General features: G+C 47.8%; 1 protein-coding gene across 1 annotated transcript in view; it reads right to left on the bottom strand.

Annotated features, from left to right (window-relative positions):
* The window catches only part of CALN1 (calneuron 1), a 490,771-nt gene extending 468,791 nt beyond the window's left edge, over positions 1 to 21,980 (bottom strand). Inside the window, exon 1 of the mRNA XM_043456427.1 lies at positions 21,848 to 21,980. The gene's annotated coding sequence lies outside the window, so the exon portion shown is untranslated. The remainder of the gene's footprint in view (positions 1 to 21,847) is intronic.
* Between the last annotated feature and the right edge of the window lie 215 nt (positions 21,981 to 22,195).

Raw genomic sequence — 22,195 nt, 5'->3', positions numbered from 1 at the left:
GTATCTTTCACAAGCAGCTCTTTCCGTTTTTGTGACATGCCTGGATGGACTGAGACTCCATTCGTCATTTAATTTCCCATCCCTGTGACTGTTCTCTTGCCTCCAAATGTATATCCTGAATTCCAGGTACGCTGTAGACTGTAACTGTCTCCCCCCTCGCCCAAATTCATGCACTGCGGCCCTAACCCTCAACATGACCATATATGAGACAGGCCTTTAAATAAGTAATCGAGGGTAAATGAGGTCATAAGGGAAAGGTCCTAATACAACAGAACTGTGGTTTTAAGAGAAGAGGAAGGGAGGATGTCCCTGGTGGTCCAGTGGTTAAGACTTCACCTTCCAGTTCGGGGGCGGGGGAAAAGGTTCAATCCCTGGTCAGGGAAATAAGATCCCACATGCCTCACAGCCAAAAAGCCAAAACATAAAGCGAAAAATAAAACAGAAACATTATTGGAACAGATCCAATGAGGACTTTAAAAATGGTCCTCACCAAAAAAAAAAAAAGTACTTAAAGAAGAGGAAGTGATCTATCTCTTTCTCTTTCTGTCTCTCTCTTTCTGCCATGTGAGAAGGTGGACATCTCCAAGTCAGGAAGAGAGCCATCACCAGAAGCTGACCATACTGGCACCCTGATCTCAGACTTCCAGCCTCCAGAACTACGAGAAAATAAATGTTGTTTAGGCCACCCAGTCGATGGTACTTTGTTACGCACCCCAAGCTAATACAGAAGGTTAGCGTCCTTCTCTTTGCTAGGGCACTAGAATCTAATTCATACTAGTGTGTGACCCACTGCTGATTCATCAATGTTATTTCCTTCTTACTATGAGATGAGGGATGGCAACTCCAAAGCCTTCAGGCACTGGGCAGTAACAGAGAGGCAAAGCAGCCAGTGTCAAGCAAGTGGGTGACCACAGTGGAACGGTTCACCTTGTCCAAAGGGGTGGCCACAGCTCCTGGCCAACGATGGTGTGAGGGAATCTGGCCCAGCATGGCTGGATGTATGTTTAAAGAGAAGCCAGAAATCTGGATAGTTAAAACAATAAATCAATGGATTTTTAAGGGCTGGCAACTACTTCAAAGGTTTAAAACACTTTATGGGAAAACAACAAAATTTAAAAATGCAACAACACAAAACCAACAGGGGCTTCTCTGGCAGTCCAGCGGTTAAGACTCTGTCATCAACATGGGGGACTCAGGTTCAAATCCTGGTCAGCGAAATAGGGTCCCACATGGGGTGGGGTGCAACCAAAAATTAAATAAATAAAACGAAAGCGTTTCTTAAAAAAATAGACAAACAAAACACCAAACAACAACAATGGCAAACCTCTCTGTGAGCTGGCTCTGGCCCCGGGAGCCACCAGTTCAAAATCTCATTTTAGAAGAAGCTCCTGGGAAGTTCAGGAAGCCGGGGCAGTGACTAAGGTGCTGGGAGCCCAGGAGGTGGGAAGAGGCCTTGGACAGAAGGTCTGGCTGCAGGGCACAAGGTGGGTCACTGGCCTCACCATGGCGACCCGGCTGGGTGGTGCAATCGAGCTGTCACCTGTGGCTTCCTTCAACAGTGCTCACCCTGATGCCTGCCTCTGATGTATCCCCGGGGGTCCAGGATTCTCCATCAAAAGGCAGCACAAAAACCGACAAACAGCCTTGGCCCCCGACTCAAATTTCCTTCCACGCTGTAGTGGAAGCTTCTTCTTCCAGAAGCTTACCATTGATGCCTACATGGGCCCTTTCACCCCACCCTTGACACTTGGCAAGCCTCGCCCTGGAACTCCACACCCAGTTGAAGACTGAGCTGGGCTGGGCTGGCTTGTTCAGGAGGCATGGAAGTGCAGGGTGGCAGCAAGAAGCTGCAGGGAACTCAAGGCATTGGTCCAGGGGCCAAAACACGCTTCAGGTGCTGGGTCGGCTGCTGGAAGGGGCTCAGCTTCTCAGGGATCCCTGAGAGACCTGAATCTTCATGCAAGCTGGGGTGCAGGAGTATGCTCCATGAGTACAGCTGAGGGGGTCCAGACTGGATCTGGAGGCCAGGGTTTGGGAAGCATCAGTGCTGTTTGATGCCTTCCACCCACCTTTTCAGGTGGTGCTAGTGGTAAAGAACCCACCTGCCAATGCAGAAGACATAGAGACATGGGTTCAATCCCTGGGTCAGGAATATCCCTTGGAGGAGGGCATGGCAACCCACTCCAGTCTTCTTGACTAGAGAATCCCATGGGCAAGGGAGCCTGGCCAGCTACTGTCCATAGCGTCACAAAGACACAAGACTGAAGTGACTTAGCAGGCATATACCCACCTTCCCAGCAAATTTGGCTGCCCAGAGAGTTGAGGGCTGTGGTCATCAGGACACCAAAAACATCCTGCAACCCCTGCTCTGCCTCTCCAACCCAAGCGAGACAAAGATTAAACACCAGACAACAACCAGGGTCAGAGCCACCCACAGTTTGTGTGGACAAGACATCAGGGCAGGAGCCAGTAGATCAGGACCTAAACTAAAAATGACAAGGACAGCAGCAATAGACCTGTGGGGGCTTCATTCCCACACGTTGCAGCCCCAGGCTCCGCGAGCCCCACTCTCTTAGCTGCCAGCCTCCCCTGCTGGCGCTGGTTCCACTGTGTGTTTGAATGTATTCATTACATTTTAATATGATTATGTTCAATCCAGTAGACTGAGACAGATTTGTCCAGATGTATAATTAGTTTCTAAGTGCCTGTTATTCTTGGTGGCAGTGTTGGCAGAGGTTTGAAGGATGGAGAGGAGTCCATTAGCTCTTCGTGTCCATTAGTCATGGCTGTGGGGGCCTCATCAATGGGTCTGGGGGTCACCCTCTCTGCCCTGGGATGTATGGACCTTAGGCTCCATCACAGTGATTGCTGGGTCTTCAAGTTCTACCCAGAGCCCCCCTCTATCTGCCTGCTCGTCCCCATTCCTTATCTTTGGTGGGGTTGTCCCTGCCACTCCCACCCCAGAGCTCTGGATGATGGCAGTCCCTAGTGTCCCTGGCACGTGGAACAATGCATATTCATATCTGGAGGTAAGAATTCTCTCTCCAGGTGAGAAAGCTGTCCTCAGGGGTGACCACTCTTCTGATCAATTTCCTCTGGATGGGCCCCCAGTGGTTCAGATTCTTCACATCCCCAAATGGTATTAATAACTTCGCTTTGTGACAGATCCCAACCCACAGAGGAACCTGGAAGAAAGAAGATCCCGAAGAACACTTGGTCTTTTCAATGGTGCCCAGTGGTACCTTTGGGCAGGGCATTTGCTGGTCATCTTTAACTCAGTGCTCACGTCTGGGTTGTGTTGGGTAGTCCTCTAGACTGGGTTTAGGCAATGCTGTGTGTGTGTGCCAAGTCGCTTCAGGTTGTGTCCGACTCTTTGCAACCCCACACACTGTAGCCTGCCAGGCTCCTCTGTCCAAGGGATTCTCCAGGCTAGAATACAGGAGTGGGTTGCCATGCCCTCCTCCCAGGGATCTTCCCAATCCAGGCATTGAACCTGCGTCTCTTACATCTCCTGCACTGCTCCTCTTAGTCCTGACTTCTGGGATACTGGTTCCAGATCCCACTCTTTCCTCCAAGATAGTGCTGGAGTCATCCTGGAGACCCACCCTATTTTCTCAGCATGCCTAGGGTGGATATGGAGATGAGGTGCTCGCTATCACCCTAATCCTGACCCTAAGCCTAACCTTAGGGTTGTATGAAGACATAACCAGCAACCAGCTGGGAAAAAGAAGGCAAGTCATAGTCAGGCATAAAAGTTTTCGACAGGACCACATTCCATCCTGGCTGTGCTCCAGGCTAGGATGAAATAAGTCCCCAATCTCACCCCATACCCTGCAGGTAACAGCACCTCCTACAGCCCCAGACAGGCAAGTTTTTGGCTTTCCCCTAGGCGGATGCTGCCCAAGAGGCCTCAGTCACTGCAGATGGAGATGTGAGTTTCAGGGCTTTACCCGTAGCTGTCACAGGAGACTGAGGGGCTGCAGGGGCCTGGGCAGCTTTTGGTTCCTCCCCTGAGCATCACCATGCTTTCAAGAGGGGCTCTGCTCAGAGAACCAGCTGTTTACAAACCCGCTTCCCACTTCCTCTGCCCCAACAGATCCCTCTCTTTAGGGGACCATCAGCCCCACAGAGCTCTGCTTTCAGTACCAAGTGCCAGGGCATCGAGCTCTTGGTCAACTTCTTAAAACATTCCGTGCCAGTGAGATTCGATGTCAATGCACATTTATGTTTTAAATTCTTCTTCCTGATCCTTCAGGTAAATCTCCACCTTTTTAACTTGTTCCTTTTTGTTGTTATTGCTAGTGTGGACCATTTTTAAAGTCTTCACTGAATTCGTTAAGGCCTCGAGGCATGTAGGACCTTAGCTCCCCTACCAGGACTTCCCTGGTGGCTCTGACGGTAAAGAATCTGCTCACAATGCAGAAGACCTGGGTAGAGAAGATCCCCTGGAGGAGACCATGGCAACCCACTACATATTCCTGCCTGGAGAATCCACAAGGACAAGAGGAGCCTGGCGGCTGCAGTCCATGGGGTTGCAAAGAGTCGGACTGACTGAGTGACTGAGCACAGCACACGGCTCCAGGTGCTGAACTCTCAGCCACTAGACCACCGCTCTACCAACAAAGGTCCGAATAGTCAAAGCTATGGTTTTCCCAGTGGTCATGTATGGATGTGAGAGCTGGACCATAAAGAAAGCTGAGCGCCAAGGAATTGGTGTTTTTGAACTGTGGTGTTGAAGACTCTTGAGAGTCCTTTGGACTGCAAGGAAATCAAACCAGTCAATCCTAAAGGAAATCAGTCCTGAATATTCATTGGGAAGACTGATGGTGAAGCTGAAGTTCCAGTACTTTGACCACCTGACGCAAACAACTGACTCATAGGAAAAGACCCTGACGCTGGGAAAGATTGAAGGCAGGAGGAGAAGGGGACAACAGAGGATGAGATAGTTTGGATGGCATCAACGACTCGATGGACACAAGTTTGAGCAAGCTCTAGGAACTGGTGAAGGACAGAGAAGCCTGGCGTGCTGCAGTCCATGAGGTTGCAAAGGGTCAGATACGACTGAGCGACTGAACGGAACTGAGACCACCAGAGAAGTTTCCATCTTGTTCCTCTCTTTTAACCTTCCCATTAACTTCACGTCTTGGTTTTATCTCAGACACCACTCTGATCAGTTTTATTGTGTTTGCATCACTCAGTCTTTATCTTACTGCGAGTTCAGGTATTCAGAGCTTGCATTTCTATTTTGTGCTTTTCTCTTTAGCTCCTCTTATTTTTCTTTTACTCTCCAGTTTCAAGTTCCCCACTTTCTACCATGCCCATCATTGTATACTTAGGCTTCCTTTATTTTTCTTCAGCACTCTTTTCTTTTTTTGCTTTACCGACCACCCCAAAGAAAGTCTAGCCCAAGTCAGGGAGTGAGGGGCTGCACACAGGAGAGGCAGGAGGCATCTTTCCTTCTCTCCAGATAATCTGACCCCCTGCCACCCACAAAGATCCCTGAGATGGTGCCCCTGGGGAAGGGTAGCAAGTCTTACCTCCCTACAGAGGACACACAAGCTCTGCAGAAAGGGCCTCGCAACCTGGTGTTCCACAGCACACAGCTGGCCTAGAAGGAGGCCTCCCATCTTAGAATCCAGCTTCTCTGCAAAATTTGTTGTTATCATTGCTGAGTTGCTAAATCATGTCTGACTCTTTGTGATCGTATGGACTGTAGCCCACCAGGCTTCTCTGTCCATGGCAAGAATACTGGAGCGGGTTGCCATTTCCTTCTCCAGGGGACCTTCTCTACCCAGTGATTGAACCTGTGTCTTCTGCTTTGCAGGTGGATTCTTTAGCACTGAGCCACCTGGGAAGCCCTCTCTGCAAAATACCTGCATTCAAATATGTGCCGTCCTGAGAGACGGAGCAGGAGAGGCCTGGCTTCCTGCCGAGGATCAGGAGAGCCCCCAGGACGACTCTGTCACTGTTGAATTCCAGACTGAAACCTCGTGTTTTGTGAGATTTGAAAAGGCACTTCCGCTGGGCAGCCCCTTCACCCTTCCCTTCCTCCACCTTCAAGCGTAGCAGAGGCCAGCCTGTTCTGTCCAGTGGACTCCTAAAACACAGACTCAACGGTAGGGCAGCAATAACATCTGAGGCTTTTCCATTTTTTGAGGATCTTAAGGTTTCCATTTTTTAGAATTGAGAGCTAATGCTTCTAGTGCCTCAATCTGATGGTACTTTTAAAGTATTACCATGAATTCTGGAAAAGCTAAACCCACCCAACATTTCTGAACCATCTCACCTCCAAACCATGGGCCCCCATCAAAAATATGAATGGAAAGCGGGCTTGTTCTTGCCATCCTTCTTATTTTCTACCTCTTTATTTTTGGCCATGCCATGTGATTTTGTGGGATCTTAGTTCCCCAACTAGAGATGGAGCCCAGATCTACAGCACTGAAAACCTGCTTCTTAACCCCTGGACCAACAAAGAATTCCTTTATTTTTATAACTTGAGGCCCATCTGAGACGAAATGCCTCATTCTCAGGATTCTGGCCCATGGGTGAGGCAACTGTTGATGACTTAATGAACACTTAGGCTCTGGGCCTCACTGCCATGATACCCCCAGGAGCATCTGCACTGCTGTAAAATCTCAGAAAGAGGGAACTGGGACTTCCCTGGCAGTCCACAGGTTAGGATTCCACACTTCCACTGCAGGGCACAGAAGTTTGATCCCTGGTCAGGGAACTAAGATCCCACATGCAGCCAATGACAAGAGAGAGCGGACTGCCATGTCCATCCCACCTGCACAATCTCACTAAGGGCCCCTCCTGTCAAGTTTCTACCAGGGACTGTTTTCCTCGAGCCACAGATGCCCCTGGTGGTACTGCTCATGGGTCACTATTTCCAGGACACCTCCAGGCCATTCTTGTTTGTATGACACCATGAATTCTTTCTTTCTCAGGTGGGTCGGCTATCCTGAATTATGAAAATGAATATGTATCATCATTACTAAAGCTGCTAACATTGATGGAGCGCTTCCTATCACCAATCTTGTTGAGCACTTTGCAGACCATCACTTCATTCAGTATCTCTTCTGTTCCTCACAGCCATCCCATGAAACAGGAAGAATTCCTGATCCCACTGACAGACAAAGAAATGGGGATGAGAGAGGTTACAGAGTGTGGCTGAGGACAGGCTTCCAGATTTGAATCCAGGCCTGTTTGTGCACAGAGTCCAAAGCCTGGGCTTCCAACTGCCCCTCTCAGCCCAGAGAGATGCTCTCTGCTGGGTTCAGGACCCCATCATCAAAACTGGTGATGCTCCTCCTCCCAGGGTCCCCTCAGAAAGAGTCAAACACATCAAGGAGCCTGGCTGAGAGGGAGGAAAATGCCTCATACTTAAGATGAGCTGCTGCCCCAGTTGGGAGCTTCTCTGTTGGGCTGCATTAGTACCCCCACTTAGGCCAGGAACCAGGAGGGATTTTCTGCCGTTAGCTTCTAGAAATGGAAGGATAACAGCAGGATATGAGCTCCAGACTTGAATCCGCATAGCGTTGGACTGAATAGAAGAGCTTCACCTGGGCAGAGGAACCAGAAAAGGGTGCGGGCCTGGCACAGTCCGGTTTCCAATGAGGCTGTTGGCCCAGATCATGGCTACTGATTCTCTGCTTGAAAAACTGTGAGCCTGAATTTCCCAGACAGGACTGTTCTACTATGACCACTGAGCTGAACTGATCACTCCAGGAGTGGTCTCTTAGGAACCACTTCTGACAACCTCACCGAGGTCTTTTTTCTGGGGATAGTGACCAGCTATGGTCAGCACTTACCCTGGTGCCTGCCGCTCTTTCAGATTCCCCACTGCTGGGCCCATCGTCCATGGGACAGAGATCTCTTGTAGATCATTACTCTTGCCCAAGCCTCCATCCTCCTGATCTAGATGACCAGAGCTGCCTCCTTCCACTCCTGCTTGTTCTCCAAAGAGTCAGAGCAATCTTTGGAAAACATAATCGATCACAGGCTGTCTTGTTTAAAATCCTCCATGATAGGACTTCCGTGGCAGTCCAGTGGTTAAGAATCTGCTTTCCAGTGTAGAGTACACAGGTTTCATGCCTGGTTGGGGAACTAAGATCCCATATGCTGCAAGGCAACTAAACCCACACACATCATCTAGAGAGGCCCCCAAATGCTGCAAGGAAGACCCAACACAACCAAAAGCAAAAAACAAAACAAAACAAAATCCTCTATGATTTCCAATCATACATAGAGTAAAATGCCAATGCCCTACCATGAACCGCGAGCCTCTATGCAATCTAGCCTCTGACTACTGCTCTCTTGTTCCCATCGCTTGATCCCTGCCTCTCCTGCACACCCAGCTCATTCTTGCCTGGGTAGCTGTATACCTAGTGCTCCCTCTGGAGAGCTCATGCCAGATCCATGAACATCTGGCTTCTTCTTATCATTCAGGTCTCAGCTCAATATCACCTCCTAAGAGAGGCTCTTCCCAATCACTCAGGTGAAGTGCCCCCTCCACATACACACTCCAGACACTCTGTCGTATTTTTTTTTCCATCATCGCTTTTATCACTATCTGAAATGATCTTATCTATCTATCTACTTGCTAAATTTGGAAGTCTACTTATAATAATTGCAGAGCAGCTCATAGAAGACTAACTCTCCTGCAAATAACAATCATGAATTCTGGGAAATATCTAAAAGACAATGTTCAAAGTCATTGAGAGTGACCCAAAACAGGAAGAAACTGATAGGAAGTTGATATTTGGGGGAGGGAAAGAGATTTCCCATTTTTACGGTTTTCATCTGAAGGCAACCCCTATCTGTGCCCTGAGAAGCTAGAAGCTGAAGTCTGATTTTTAAGGAAACAGAAAACAGAGTTTGGGTAATCAACAGCAGCTAAAAAGTATGAGGGATGAGCCAGAATGGAGAGTCACAAAAGTGAGACCCAAATATTCCTAATAACTCAGCTGAACCTCTGGTTTACCTGGAGCTATACACCCAGGGCAGACTCAGGCAGCCCAGCTAAGCCTAAGAGAATGGAATGGACATTTCCGCTCCTGTCCAGCCAAGTTAACGTCCTGCCAAAACAAACTGACAAACAAGTTGATACTCTTCAGATGCATATAACAGAACCCAGAGTCTCTGCCATGTGTGATTCACAATGCCCAGGACTCAATTAAAAATCACCAGATGTACAAACAGGAAAATGTGACCTGAACTCAAGAGAAAAGGTACTTTATGGACACCAAGCTCAAGCGGATTCAAATACTGGAACTGGCTTAAAGACATAAAAGAAAATATTTACTAAATTTTCATTGTCCGTTTCTCCCTACTAGAACATGATCTCCTGTAAGTGTGGGAACCTTATCAGTTCTGTTCTTTGCTCTAACCCAGCACCCAGAATATCAAATTGTGCATAGAAAGCACCCCAAAATATGAACATGATGTAAAGAAGGACTGTATTTCTTCCTCTTTATTCTTTCTTTATAACTTGAGGCCCCTCTTAGATGAACTGAACACAGACAGGGAACAGAATGATCATTATTCTCCTCTGAAGAGAGGGCATGATTTTATGATCGTGACTTCCTAGTGGCTGTTATAGACAAGTGGCTTTGATCTCTAATTATTGCCAAAAAGAAAGTATGTAGATCAGCTACTCTGAAACCCAGTGTCATCATTTTTTCAGAAAACGTTCTTCATCACTTAACTGCCTTGGAGTCAAAAATATGTATATAAAATTAGCTCATTCCGGGACCTACAAGTTTAATTTGTGGCCAGCTTATTTCAGAGGAAATGATGAAGTCTTAACTTAAATATAACAGGTTTTTTATGGGTAGGTTCATCACTGAGGTGGACGTTTACATTTTTTCTGGATTAAAAGTTTTTCCTTCCAGAGTCAGAGTCGGGGGAGTTGTTAGACCCTTGGTCTGGACTCTACAGGGAGCCCCAAATTCCCCTTGAAGAGTTTTTCAGATCTGCTGCAGGCCGGGTGATGTTGAAAAGGAGTAACAACGCATAGCGCACAAGCACTGGCCAATCATAATGGACGCTAGTTGGGCACCAACTAATCAAACAGAAGTCAGTTAGAAAGCGGCCCGTACATCATAGATGCATCCCCAAAAGCCTTCTATTCAGGAAGGTGTCCTGGTCACCTCCTCAGTTTCCGTAAGAGGATTCCAGGGCCCCCTCCAGCTCCACCACCTGTTAAGGCATATGGGATTGTACCCAACCAGCCGCCCAGGGCAGCTGCCCTCTGAGTACTTGTCAAGGAGAATTACCTCAAAATTCATCGCCCAGTGCTCACACTGTTTGGAAAACAACCGCCCATTAAATTAAGTTAAACCATTTCCCTAAATCATGATTTTCAAACTATCATGACTGGTAGGGAAACCCTTGCTTCAAGTAAATGTTATGAGGAATCCCAATATGAAAAATGATGGGGATAAAGCTGAGGGTTTGGGGTAGGTAAAACTCTCAGCACACCCCTTTTATCATCCTCCCAACACACACACACACACACACGCCCTGTTAAACACTGCAGCAGCCTCTGATGCCACGCCTTGGAATCATCATCATGGAGAAAGGCTTGAAGGGAAGGCAGCCTATCACAGATCATCTCAGTTCTGATTGAGTCAGATCTCCAGACAGTGTTTTGGGGCAGCTCTATCTCCCTAACCATCCCCACTACCATGAGGAATATTCTAAGAGGCAGCCCTATTAAACTTCTTGCTACATGGACAGTAAGGCCATGCAGGACACTGCAGTTTGTATTACGCCATGTCCTCTCTCTAAGGACCCATGAGGAATATTTCTCTCTGCCTCTTCCCTGATACGGAGAAGGCAATGGCCACCCACTCCAGTACTCTTGCCTGGAAAATCCCATGGATGAAGAAGCCTGGTAGGCTGCAGTCCATGGGGTCGCTAAGAGTCAGACACGACTGAGCTACTTCACTTTCACTTTTCACTTTCATGCATTGGAGAAGGAAATGGCAACCCACTCCAGTGTTCTTGCCTGGAGAATCCCAGGGACGGGGGAGCCTGGTGGGCTGCCATCCATGGGGTCGCACAGAGTCGGACACGACTGAAGCGACTTAGCAGCAGCAGCAGCTTCCCTGATAACTCAGTTGGTAAAGAATCCACCTGCAATGCAAGAGACCTGGGTTCAATCCCTGGGTTGGGAAGATCCGCTGGAGAAGGGAAAGGTTATCCACTCCAGTATTCTGGCCTGGAGAATTCCATGGATTATACGGCTCAGACACGACTGAGCAACTTCCACTTTCACTTTCTTTCCAGTAACAGGAATAGCTGTCCCATCTCTGAGCAGTTGGTTTGCTCTTATGGCATGGATAATGGGTCTTTAATAAAGTCTGTTTTCTTCTCTGTGTAGGCCGGCAGAAAGTTCAGGGCTGCCCCAGAGTTCCACCTGTAGCAAATGCACAGGATCTGATGTCATGCATTTTGTGTCCTAACCTCACTCCTGGCTCCATTCTTGCTCTTGCTGTCTTATTTTCCCTGTCTTATATTTCTTTGTCCACTTATTTTTTCATTTAATTATGTCTTGCAGTTGGATATGCATCGTTGCAAAACTGCCTTGCATCCTTCCTGGAACAAGGGGATGAAGATATAAATGGATCCTAAACATGGGGTTTCTGCAGTGCACCATGGCTCTCATAAGTTGGCCACTTTATGACCGACTTCAGCAGGGACCAGCTCTCACATCAGCAATTTCACTGTCTTTTAAAACCAGGAAATCACTCTGCCTGGCCAGAGAGATGATGCTGATCAACTAACTAGATTTCACTTTATTACATATTCATGTAATCTTGTTAGCGCCTGTGTGCTGACACAACCATGCCAAGAGGAGGTGGGAAAGGAATAAACCCATCACTTTGTTTGAATCCAAACATTTATTACTTTCCCACATGGACTATCCTGAGGCTTTGATGGGGCAGAGGAAAGGAAAGGGAGGTTTTGAAGTGTTAGACAGTCACTGAAGCTTAGATGTCTCACATTTTTCCTAGTCTAATTTCATCTTCCCCTAAATCAGTGACTAGAGGGGAGAAGCCATCTGCACCACCATTCAGTAGTCTTAAAACTATAGGTCATGCTCCCCGCAACTTCCCACTCAAATGGCAGTCTTAGTGACCTAGGGTCAAAAAAAAAAAAAACACAACACAACACTAGTGTCCCAACAAGAGCAGTATATCCACAGGAAAGCAGAAACGCCATCACTGGGTCTCCCTGGCTGCTAATATGAGGGTGAGCCCTGAGGCTTAGGCATCAGTTATATGCACAGGAATAAACAGAAACAGACTGGAGGAAAACTTCTCCCAGAGGGACTGTAAAAACAAGGAAATCTCCCATACTAGCCCTGGGTTTTTCAGCTCACCATGAAGTACACAGATCATAGCAAAGCTGGGAGCCCCCTAAACTCAGGGCCTAATCCCCCCAGGATTCCATGACGGTGCATGTGGTTCCTGGTATGTTATGGGTGGAAATCCACAAAGAAACAGTGGGTTGATGAGACCCGTGGCAGAGACGCAAGAAAACTCTCAGTCTTGGCGGTCTGAAAACACTCTGAGCTTTTCTTTTTCACTTTTGCTCAGGCAGAGGTGTCTCTGGGTTCAGGTGAATTTACAGTCTAGCTGGTCTCCAGGTGGCAATAAGAACCCAAGGCTAAAAACCAATGAGGATGCCACCATCGGCTCAAAAGCACCTCTGAGGGCGTTGGAGCCAGGATCAAGACAGCAACCTGGAGGACTTCCCCAGTGGTCCAGTGGTTAAGACTCTGTCTTTCATCGCAGAGGGGCATGGTTCTTATCGGGAGGTGAAGGCCCCACATGCTGATGGATGCAGTCAAAAAAAATTTTTTTTAAAAGACAGAAACCTGGGAGTTGGTTCAAAATGCACAGTGGAAATCAATCAGGGATCCCCAACTCCATCCTAAGGTCTCGAGGGAGCATCTTTCTCTGCAACAGAGGAAACCTTGTCCTCTTGCTTCCCATAGAATTGAGCAGCAGAGAAAATACCCTCATCTCATTTCTGGAGAATGCTTGTAAGACCCAGACAGCACAGGTGGTGATGGAACCACTGGGAAAAAGCCTTAGCTGAGCAGAGGAAAATTTGGCCCCTTGATTCGGTTCTCAAAAAATGCCTAAGGATATGGCAGAAGAGAACACGGTAGAAGCCCACAGACAGTGCTTTCCATTCCATCCCAGGATTAAAGAGGGGGGAGAACCCAGGCCTCCTGAGCGTAAACAATGGTGAGACACCGGGCCAGAGTAGCCACGGTTCCCTCGGCCTCCCTGGGACCCCTGTGAAGAGGACAGATGGGCTGCCCTCCCGTGGAACCATGACCTGCAGCCTCAGAGAGCCCTGAGCACCGCCAGGGAGGGGCAGCAGCCATCAGCAAGAGGCAAGCCGTGCTCTCCATGAATCTGTGAATTTGTTGCCCCACTGGGACTCTCTGGAGAATTCCAGGAGCCAACTCTCGGCCTCCCTTTGACAGAGTCACTTTTCATCTTCTCTGGCTTCGGGCACCAGCCAAACACACACAGGCGAAAATCAGTTAATAACTATGCACATTTTATAATAAATTTTAACAATTTAAGGGTCTAGTACAGCTTTATTATAGTTTTTATTTCACCACACTAATTCAGTGCGTAATAACCTGCCAGACACACGGAATTCACTTGACATATGCTCTGAGAGCCAAGATAATGGAATACGAGGAGGGAAAACCTTGGGTCACACCCAGCGAGGCGTTCGTCCCTCCCCTGGGTATCAGGGAGGGGAAGCAGCTCTCAGAAGGCTGGGAGTACACTGTGACCTGGGTCCACACTGCGGGTTTCCCTGCGGTTCTGTTCCCCGGGGAAGGACGGGTAGGAGGGATAGACTAGCCCGGACTGTGCTGTATTTAAGGACGACCTGACTCCGCTGGGATTTGTCTCAGAGCACACTGCCTGCCCCACCACATTCCTTGGCCCTTTTTGTGGCTAAAAGGTTGAGTGGCTCATCTTCTTGGAGTTGGCAGCGGGCCATCCTCCTCCCCCCATAATTCAGGCCTGACCTGAGGAAAATGAGATGACCAAAAGAAAACCTCCTAGGAACCAGATCTAGCTTTCCTCCCTGCCTTCCCTGCCCACAGCACCTCCCCAGCAGGGTTCTCAATGCTTCCCCAGACCAGCACCTGTGCATCACCTGGGAAGCTGTTAGACAAGCAAATTCTCAGCTCCACCTCGGTCCTACCTAATCTGACACTCTGAGGGTGGGGCTCAGAGAGCCTGTGTCTTAATGAACCCCCCAGGTGATTTTGAGGCATGCTGGGATTTGAGAAATACTCAAGTGTGAGAGATCAAAAGGGAATGTTCTGGAACTGCCCACTGAAGCCGTGATCCAGCAATCCAGAGATCTGGGGTGAGCTCAGCACTGCTGTCTCTATGCTGCCAGGAAAACATAGGCCTCAGTCTCCTCATTTGGAAAAATAAGGACACAGACCAGACACTCGCTAAGGCAGCCCTGACATCCTGGGACAGATGGCTGAAATAAAGCCCAGCAGGTGCCCCACAGTGCCCCTTGCTTCAGGGAGAAGCCTAAGTGGATCACATCCTACAGACCCCCGTGGGGAATGTGTTTGCTAAAGCATCTCATCTTCAAAATAAAGGAGAACAATGGCAAGGAGAGGAGTTGTTGACCAGAAAAAATGAATGAGGGATAAGTCAGGTTGAGCTGAGTATGTGAGTGTGTGTGTGTCTGCACATGTGCACCAGGAGAATTTAGCCTGGTCCTTGCTCCTTTAATTTTCTTTGCTCTCCCCTTTATCTCTTTCCTCTGTCTCTTGGCCATCTATTTCCCTGAGAACATGATTAAGCCTCTCCCATTCTATTGAGAAGTAAACATAATGCTTTTTGAGGTTTTGCAACTCCCTCTGTCTGTCACCCTCTCTCTCCTTCCCATGAGAATACACCCCCTCGAAACGGCAGTCTCCACTCAAAGCCATCATGTCACCAGAGGTCAGCTCCAGTGACCTCCCTCAATCTGGCTTCCAGGAAACTAGGAAACGGTGCTGGGTGCCTCCTACTTTCCAAATCGGGGTGTTGCTCCCTGGCCTTGCTCATATCCATGGTATCCCTTCCTCTCCAGGTTCTGCCTCCTGATGCTAAATAACTGCCACCCTTTGAACTTCAGTATCCTTAATTTAAATTTTTATATTTTATATACATTTATATGTGTGTATATATTTCAGTACATACATATGCGTAAGTTAATACTACCCAAAATATGCTATGGAAATAGACAAGGTATAGTCTATCCAATTTTTTCAGTGTCCATTAAATGAAACTCCAGAAGAAAATATTCTTTCAGAACTAAATGCCAGAAAATTTTCCTTTTCCTTCATTGTCTACCTCATGGACAATAAAACTCAAGAAGCAATTCCCAAAAAAGTCTGAAGCAGGCAAATCGACGATGTCAGTCCCTGTGGAGAGAGCGGGAATCTGGGGTGTGAATACTGTCCTAGTTCTTGATTTGAGTGCTGCTTAGATAGTGTGTTCAGTTGGTAAAAATGTATGAAGCCTCCCAAATAATGACATGAGAACTTTGGGCATATATATTGTACTTCAGTAAATATTTTAAGGATTTCCCATTTTTCTTTTTTTAAAAATTGAAATGTAGCTGATTTACAATATTATGTTAGTTTCAGGTGTAGAGCAAAATGATGCAAATATATATCCTTTTTAAGATCCTTTTCCATTATAGCTTATTACAAGATGTTCAGTATAGTTCCCTGCGCCAGTAGGTACTTGTTGGCCCATTTTCCTTTTTTCTGACCAGAAATTCTTATCAGATTGGTGGCTCAATTATATTCTTTTTTTTCTACTGTGTGGCATGCTGGATCTTAGTTCCCCAACCAGGAATTGAACCCATGACCCCTGCAGTGGAAGTACAGAATCCTAACTGCTGGGTGACCAGGGAAGTCTCTCAGTTATATTTTTATACAACACTTTGACCTTTAATTGTGCAGTCTATCTTTTTCTGATCCTGCTGTTCTAAACTGTATTCTTCTTGGTACAAAATGTTTGTCCTTAGTTTCTGATTTAGATATTTTCTATGTCACTATATATCCACTACCAAAATGCTATCCAAAATGCTTTATGAAAGTAGGCAAAGTAGAAATGAATAGATCTTCTGTCAGGTGGAGAAAGTCTATTTTTTGTCTCTACATCCTTCATGCCTGGCATATAGTAGTTATTCGATTAACACTGAAAGAAAGAAAAGTCTATCTGTAAAGGAAAAGAGAAAAATAGGGCAAAAGTAAATGGAGATCTTAGGAGTCAAGAAAGGTTCTTTTTAAGATGAAAGAGACCTGAGCAGGTTTCTAAGCATGTTGGGAAGAAGCCAAGAGAAAAAGACAAGTTGAAAATGGGGAAAGTGATCTATGAGCCTTGCTCCCGGGAGACTAGAGGAGATAGAACACAGGAAGGGGCTGAATTGTCTTAAACAGAAGAGACACCTCCTCTTCCATCTCTGTGACCGGTTTCACCTCTTCTCTTTAACCTGTAAAGGGTTGTAACATCTCAGAATTCAGGCCTGAGTCCTCTCCATCCGTAATCAGTCTCCTGATGATCTCAACAGCTTTAAATACCATCTGGATTCATGGCTTCCCATGCTGCATCCAGCCCAGATCCCTTCTGTGAACTCAGGGCAGCCCACTCAACATCTCTGCCGGGATGTTCGACAGACGTCTCAAAGTTAGCAGAAGAAATACCAACTCCCGATCTTCTCCCAAACCTGCTCCACCCACAGCCATCCTCATCGGAGGCCAAAGAAGCTTGAGTCATCCTTGACTCATCTCTTCATCTCACACAACTACCCAATCCATCAGCAAATCTCATGGTCTCCATCCTTTAAAAAAAAAAAAAAATCAAGAATCCTAACAGTTTGCACATGTCCACTGTTACCCCCTGTCGAGGCACCGTCCCCTCCCACTGGGGTTTGGTAATCCCCTCCCAGCTGCTCTTCCAGCTTCCCTTGCCACCCATCATTTCCCAGCACAATAATTAGACGAATCATTTTTTAATGTCTCTCCTCTGCTCAGAACCCAGCACAAATTTCCCATCTCGCTCAAAGTCAGAGCCCAGGGATTTCCCGGATGGTACAGTGGTTAAGACATTGAGCTCCCATAGCAGGGGGCATGGGTTCAATTCCTGGTTGGGGAACTAAGATCCCATATGCTATAGGGTGTGGCCAGAAAAAAAAGTCAGACCCCAAGTTCTGATGACTCCATCAAGAGCCCAATGCCGCTTTCTCCCCATATCCTGTTTGGGATCACACACCCCCAGGCCCAGCACTCTCCCTGGACCCTAACCTCCTTCTCTCCAGCTCTGTTTCTCTCCAGAACATGCTCTTTACAATTCACCTTTCTGTTGCTTATCTGTTGTCTTTTCTGATGGCTGAAAGTTTCACAAAAGCAGGGCTTTCAGTCTGGTTTGTTAACTGCTGTATCACCATTGCCTAGAACACAACTTGGTATACGCTTGGTGCTCAATATACACTGGTTGAATTCTGTTTTCCCAAGTGGTTCTTTTTCTTATGTCCTTTAGAATAAAGTCCCCTCCTCTGCAGGCACCCAAGGCCTTCCGCAGTGTGGTTCCTGTCCACCTCTCCAGCCTCCCCTCTCACCACCTGGCACTCAGAACACGGCCAGATGGGATCACCCACCACCACCATCCCAGAGCCTGTTCTACCTCTGGCCTTTGCTTATGTCACCTCCTCTGCCAAGAATGCTCTTCCAAAGCCACCTCCCTGGGGACTCACTTTGGCGGTCATGTAAATAAGTGACCTGAGCCTGAGTTAGGGCAAGCCCCTCTGCTGTGGTCCCCCCAGGCTCCCACCTCTCATAGCCTCACTGTCTGCATGGTCCCACTTTGCCCACTTGTCTGCCCCCTACTTGAGAGCAGAGGAGCTGTCACCCTGAGGCTGATGCCCTCGGTGAATGTTAGGTGGTGATATCAGCTATTATTACTATTACTATTATTTTTGACAATGATTTATTAAATCAGTGACTCTCCCCAGGAACTTACTTCGTGGTCCAGTGGTTAAGAATATACCTCCTACAGAGTTCAAAAGTCTGTTCTGTATTTCTGTGGGAGAATGTGAAGGTGGGATATTTCAAAAGAACAGCATGTATACTATCTATGGTGAAACAGATCACCAGCCCAGGTGGGATGCATGAGACAAGTGCTCGGGCCTGGTGCACTGGGAAGACCCAGAGGAATCGGGTGGAGAGAGAGGTGGGAGGGGGGATCGGGATGGGGAGTACGTGTAAATCTATGGCTGATTCATATCAATGTATGACAAAAAAAAATAAATATATAAAAAAAAATTTTTTTTAAAGTGAAAAAAAAAAAAAAAGAATATACCTCCCAATGCAGGGCACGCAGGTTCGATCCCTGGTTGGAGAACTAAGATCCCTCATGCCATGCAGCACAACTAGTGAGCCTGCAACTAGAGAGAATCCCTTGGGCTGCTCAACCACCGAGCCTGTAAGCCACAATTAGAGAAAAGACCTCGGGCCATAAGGAAGGTCCCACGTGCTGCAACTAAGACACGGCAGAGACAAATACACAAATATTTTAAAAAACGACTCTCCCCAATAGGCACTGTCAACATACGGATCAACTTATTGATGAACTGACTGATGTGTTAATTGACTTGTCCTTCACACCAGAGTGACAGAGCGAGTTTCCCTTTTCAGGGAAAGTTCAAACATGTTCTTCAAACGTGACAGAGAAGGGGTGGCCCACAACGAAGGGAGGCAGAGATGACCTTGACACTCAGCAAGTAGAATGGTTTCCAGGACATGCCTGGAGTCCATGGGCTCCTGCTCCAGGTCCTACTACAGGAGATATTTTGTATGACAGTTCAGATTTCCCCACAAAAGGACATATTTGAGTCCCAATTTATGGCAGTCACAGGGTTTTTTGATGTGCCAGACTCTGCTACATCTCTTAAGTAAACTGAGTGAGCAGGGGTTTGACTTCACCATTAAAAGATTACCTATACTGAAGGTTACAGGTCCACAGACCATTGTGTATTCGTTCAATAAACCTTCATGTAATTTCAGGGCCACACCAGGCCCCATGATGGCACAGACAAGATGCCCTCAGAAGAAGGCATGGGCCAGCAGTCAGTTAAGGAGGCATTTGAGCCATTTAAATGGTTCGGTCCTTTGTGATGGGCTTCCCAGGTGGCGCCAATGGTAAAGAACCCTCCTGCCAATGCAGGAGATGTAACAGAGGTGAGTTCTATTGCTGGGTCAGGGAGATCCCCTGGAGGAGGGCATGGCAACCCACTCCAGTATTCTTGCCTGGAGCATCCCACGGACAGAAGAGCCTGGTGAGTTACGGGTCATAGGGTCGCGAAGAGTCAGACTCGACTGAAGCAGCTTAGCACAGAACAGCACACATCCTCTGTGATGCAGCTTTTAAACCGAAGGCGGCTGCCTTCACTGGAAGCAAAGAAAAGATTTCTTGTGTTCCTGCTGTGTTCCCAGACCTTAGCTAAATTATTCCATTGAATCCTGACAACTTTACTGTATCACAGATGAAGAAACTGAAGCTCATTAGGTAACTGGCCCAGGCCACATGCTAGTAAGCAGTGGAGCTGAGGTTCCAGCAGAGGTCTGTCCTATCCCGAAGACCACGTCCTTTCCGCTCCATCACCCTGGTATTGAGAGCCCGCCAAGGCCATTAAATGACTACCCGTGGGCCACAGAATTCTACGAAGCTGCCAGGTCTAAACAAACTCCACTGGGACCTCTTTATAGCTTCTTGAAAGCCAGCAGCCATCCAATAAATTTTAAAATACACAGGCACACACATTCACATACATACATCATCAAGCTGAAAAGAAAAACTGACACAAAGGAGCAGACTAACTATTTACTTATTGTTAATCGGCCTGGCCCGTCCGAGGACATGGTGTGTGACATCCATTCAGGCCTCTGCCTGCCCTGGGAGGGATTCTGTGAAGCCCATGTTCTTTTGGCTCCCTCTAGAAAGTGGAGGAAGAAGGGTGTTGACCCTTGGGCAATCAGGCCTGGAGAGGCAGAGGGCCTATGACCATTAGGCCTCAAGGGGGTGAAGGGAGAAGGGCAGGAAGAACAACCCCTCGCTGTATGAGGTGCACCCAGGTTGGACCATCTGTCTTTGAGCTCAGGAAAGTACTCGCCTTGCCATGACCACAGTCCCACCTAGCATCTCACCTGAGGCCAGGTGAGAGCCTAACCCTCAGCCACACCATACACAGACCAGCTGAAAGTAAAGCCAGGAAGAGGGTACTAACCCCCTAGAGGGCTCCCCCCAACTCCATCCTGCTTCCCAAGTGGCTTTCAGTTTACAGGAAACATCTCTCCCTGGATACCTCCCTCAGAACCTCCAAATTATTACCCACATCCACAGTGGGCACAGTGATTAGGAATTCCATATCAAGGGCTTCACTTGTAGTCTCTGAATAGTCTCTCCTAACCGGAGTGTTGCTGCCACAGCTGAGAGTTTTATTATCCTGAGAATACAAATCATACTGCAACCCTGGTCTCTGGGAGGCAGAGATGCTGACTTCCACACCGTCTGCCCAGAGAAAGTTCCCATCCTTTGCTGGGGGATCGGAAAGGATTTCACTGTACACGCTCTAACTACTGTCAGTGTAAACAATTGGTGACTCTGCAAGGAATGACTTTGGGGGAGGAATCCCCACTCCCATGAGCTGTATTTTGGCCCCGATCCCTCTTAAGACTTGAACAGCAGCATTCATCATCCAGAGTGTGTAAAAGCCTCTAGAAACATCAGTAAAAGTGCTCTGTCTCCTAAGCTACTTTCCCGGGTTAGGGCTTGCAAGCCTTCTCTCACGGCACAGTGACCCCATGTTTCGGGTTCCCGGGGACTGGTACCCAAGACAATGAAAATGGCTCCCTCCTCCAGGGCCTGGCTTTCAGGGACATCTGTGAAGTCGTGTCAAGCTGATTAAGAGGAAACCTTTCCTTTAGATACAACTCGAGAAGAGTGTTTCACCCAGAAGGAAGCCGTGGGGGCGAAAGCAAATCAATGAAAGATTTGCAGATAGATGTTCTCTGGGCCCGAGTACAATTTACAAAATGCAATGGAAAAGAAGATAAATCTCCTTCCTCTCTCTGCCAGCCTACAGCAGATTCCTGAAGAAAAACAACTCTTTGCCACAGAACCTTAGCCTCAGTGAGAAGTGAGTTTCCTCAAAAGGCACGGGGAAAAGGTTATGGATTCCTGAAATCCTACAGCAAGCGTTTTAATCAAGCAGCATCTAGAGTAAAGGGGACGGGAGGTGCCAGCACGGTGTTCCTGCTGGGACAATTTACAGAGAGAAAGTTCTATGCAATGAGTTTTCCAATAACACCGGGGCACGGCCATCGTCAGACTGACCGAGAGTGGCAGGTCATCGATTTAAAAAGCAAGCCAAAGTCAGGCTTATGCCCTTTTCATGCTGACCCAAGGGAGGGGACCCGGCCAGGCAGGAAATGGTTTGGCAGCAGCCCGAGCTTGAAGAAACACGTTCCCTGGCTCCCCCAAGCCACTTGGGCAGCTAGGTGAAGCCAGGGCCAGAACAAACACATTGGGAGTTCCCTCCAGACCCCAGCCCCTCCCCTTCCTCCAAAACCCATGAAAACTTGATTTGTCTCAACTAAACACAAGCTGGGAAATTGGAGAGGCAGAGGGGAAGCGGGAAAGAAAGGGGGGCCAGGCAGCGTCCATGCAGTCAGTTGTGTTATTGATTTAGAGCCACACAAGCCCCAGAGTGCCATTGACAAGGATCATACCTCCTGCTGATCTCGGGGGAAATTCTCCAAGATCCATGGCTGGGAGTTAAGGAGAATCTCTAAGCCATCAGGAAGAAGCGGGGCACTGCAGCTCCTCAGAATGATGGACCAGGGCGAGCTTTAATTAACAGGGTCTGATGCCTCTTCTTTTTTGGTAACTGAGCAGATTTAAAGGGCTAGAGTCCCAATTTGGAGGGTGCCGGTGCTGCTCCCGCTGCCGCCTTTGCTGCTGCTCCGGCCGCTGCTCCTGGCTGCTGGAACAGTTTCCTGCAGAACCTCTCTCTTCAGCAAGGGAGCGGAGCAATGAAGGTGGAGAGGTGCAGCCAGGAACCCCGGGGGGTCATGGGC

This window comes from Cervus canadensis, chromosome 32 (genome assembly GCF_019320065.1).
Source record: "Cervus canadensis isolate Bull #8, Minnesota chromosome 32, ASM1932006v1, whole genome shotgun sequence".
Lineage (NCBI taxonomy): Eukaryota > Metazoa > Chordata > Mammalia > Artiodactyla > Cervidae > Cervus > Cervus canadensis.
Note: the sequence above shows the minus strand (reverse complement) of the source record. Positions and strands in the feature narration are given on the sequence as shown.